The sequence below is a fragment of the Artibeus jamaicensis genome, unplaced genomic scaffold (genome assembly GCF_021234435.1).
Source record: "Artibeus jamaicensis isolate MK-2021 breed Jamaican fruit bat unplaced genomic scaffold, CSHL_Jam_final contig_332, whole genome shotgun sequence".
Lineage (NCBI taxonomy): Eukaryota > Metazoa > Chordata > Mammalia > Chiroptera > Phyllostomidae > Artibeus > Artibeus jamaicensis.
In genome coordinates this window covers 33947430-33950167 of record NW_026521788.1, presented here as the reverse complement: position 1 = coordinate 33950167, position 2738 = coordinate 33947430, and the positions used below count along the sequence as shown (strand labels likewise).

Sequence of the window (2738 nt, the reverse complement as noted above, 5' to 3'; positions counted from 1 at the left end):
TGACCCTTATAATTACATTAGCCCCAACTGAATAACCAGAGTAATATCCCCATCTCAAGATCCTTAACTTAATTATATCCACAAAGTCCCTTTTGCCATGTAATATAACATATTCATAGTTTCCAGGGACTAGAACATGGTATCTTGGGGGTCATTATTTAAATTAAAGTAAATTTTTAAAAATCTTTGAATTTCTGCTTTGATAACCCACCATTATGACAGGTGGAGACGATGATCCTAACCTAACAAAGTAAACAGTCCCTTCTTATAAATGATACAGGCTCTTTGGTGGTTATAAAGAAAGTAGACAAGGGAATTTGTCTTCATTTATTTGAGTCTGTGGGCAAATGTTTCTTTCTTGGTTCTTCCTTATTTCTTTTCAGAGAGTCTCACTGAACAGCAAAATGTTAGCACCATTTTTACCCCTGCTCACCAAGTTTCTGGAAGCCTGCTGAAGTCTATTGCCTTCCTTCTGACCATTCTTTTTTTTTTTAAAGAAGGAGAGAAACATCAATGTGTGGTTGCCTTTCAATGTGGTCCCTACTGGGGACCTGCCTTCAACCCAGGCATGTGCCCTGACTTGGAATTGAACTGGTGACCCTTTGGTTCACAGGCTAGTGTTCGATCCACTGAGCCACACCAGCCATGCCTGACCATTCTTATGGTTAACTAGTTGTTCATCACACTGGTATCCTATAACTTTACCAGAATTTGGAATATGCATGGATACTAATGATACAAAGGTATATAAAAACAGATGAATACATCTAGTTGTACTTATACCAAAATTTATATAGACACAGAAATGGAACGGAAATTAATCGAAAGGAAGATTTTATGGTAAGTAGCAGATATTTTGTGCTTTTATTTATTCATTTATTTTTTAAGGGAGAAGGTGAATGTAGTTCCCCACTACTATAAATTATGAAGTTGAGTTTCCCACATTTGGGGAAATCTCAGGGGTCGACACATCTGTAATGCAATGGATAAGCCTTACCTTGGGAAAACCACATTTGTGATCATCGTATCTCCCCTGCCTCGTAAGTATTATTCATTTAACTTTTAATTCAAGAATTCTTATTAGGCTTTTAATATGTGCCATACATTATGATGGATACTAAGGAAACATATGAACATTTCAAACTATATCCTAATGAAGCTAGCATTAACAGACCAGACAAACAACAACAATTGCAAAGTGTATGAGAATTGTTATAAAGGCTCTCATGTAAGGTATAATTGGGCAATCAGAGATGGGGCTTCTAATATAGATTTGGGTGTCGGGTATACAGTTTCCTATGAAACCAAATGTTAAAGAAAGTACAGTCATTCTCCAGGTGAAATCAGACAATGATTTGTCAGAGAACAGTAATGCACAAAGGTGTGGAGTCCAGTGACTATGGAGAAATGCTTGTCATTGAGGATGACAGGAAAAGACACTCTGTGGTGATAACTAGTTAAATGATGCCATTGAACAAATAAAAACCATTAAAGGATATGTTAAAATTTGGGGATTTAAATTATTTTATTTAATATGTTATTTTATCATTATTTATTATTTATAAAAATAATAAAAGAAGAATTGTTCCTAAGTATGGGAGACATAAAGTGAGTATCTCCTTTGGGTTCTTGTAGTTTCTTAAATGGGCAGTAAGTTCATTAGAATATCCCCTTACTCTTCACAGTACATTCAGTATTGACTTGGAACTATAGTCAGATCTCAATCCATAAAGATTCCATTCTCTTTCATTGGACTGATAACTGGAAAGAACACACAGTTGAAGCTGAGGCACACCATGTTTATTATTTTACTAATATTTAATTTCAAGTTCTATTTAAAAGTTTATGTAAAATTTCCTACATATTTCATTGGAACTAAAACCCCTACTCCTACTATTCTTGTAAACAGGTGGTATTATCAACAATCACTTTTTCTTTAAAGTACCACTTTGTATTGCTACTTATCTTCCAATCTCTAAATTCTGTATAAAACATTAAAAATAAAAATGCTTTTGAGTTCAGTAGCATGAGTTGGTATTTGAAGGTTTTCTTAATATAGTGGAAAGAGGTCAGACTTCAAAGTCAAACAGATTTGGTTTTGAATGTCAGCTGTTACTTAATGTGTGAACATCAGCAAATCACTTCACTGAACTTCAGTTTCTTTATCTCTAAATTGAAGATAATAATGCATGCCTTGTTTAGGTATTATTTGGAATAAAATAATATGTGAAATGCTAATACTAAGTAAAATTTAATAATTGATAGCTATTTATTATCATTATGGTCATTTTCCACATTACAAAATTGAGTCTCTTTCCCCCAGGAACTATTAATCCCTAATCCCAGTTTATAAAGTACTCCCATAAACTTGAAGGAAAGGGCAGTCACTAAAATAATTACATGTATAAATTTTCTTTCTGCTAGCTATCCTAGTGATTAAATGTATTTTCATATACAAATTAAAACGTTGTATACTCATTACTTTAAATACAGTTTTCATTAGGTAACTGAAATGCTTATTAAAGATAATATAAGGCTAAAAGGAGAATATTATCAAAAAAAGTTACTGGGTATGTTTTTTTAAATTTATTTTTAGAATATGGCAATACTGGATTTCCACCAAGATGGAGGCATAGGTGGAAGCACTGTACCTTCTCACACAACCAAGTTTAAAAACAACAAAGTTTTAGCAACAAAAATGCAGCCAAACCACAGAAAATTGAACTATATGGAAGTGT

General features: G+C 33.2%; 1 non-coding gene across 1 annotated transcript; it reads right to left on the bottom strand.

Moving 5' to 3' along the window:
• Window positions 1-885: 885 nt before the first annotated feature.
• Window positions 886-1048, bottom strand: LOC119045142 (U1 spliceosomal RNA). The gene has a single exon (XR_005081740.2). It is a non-coding gene; the product is annotated as a U1 spliceosomal RNA (small nuclear RNA).
• Between the last annotated feature and the right edge of the window lie 1690 nt (window positions 1049-2738).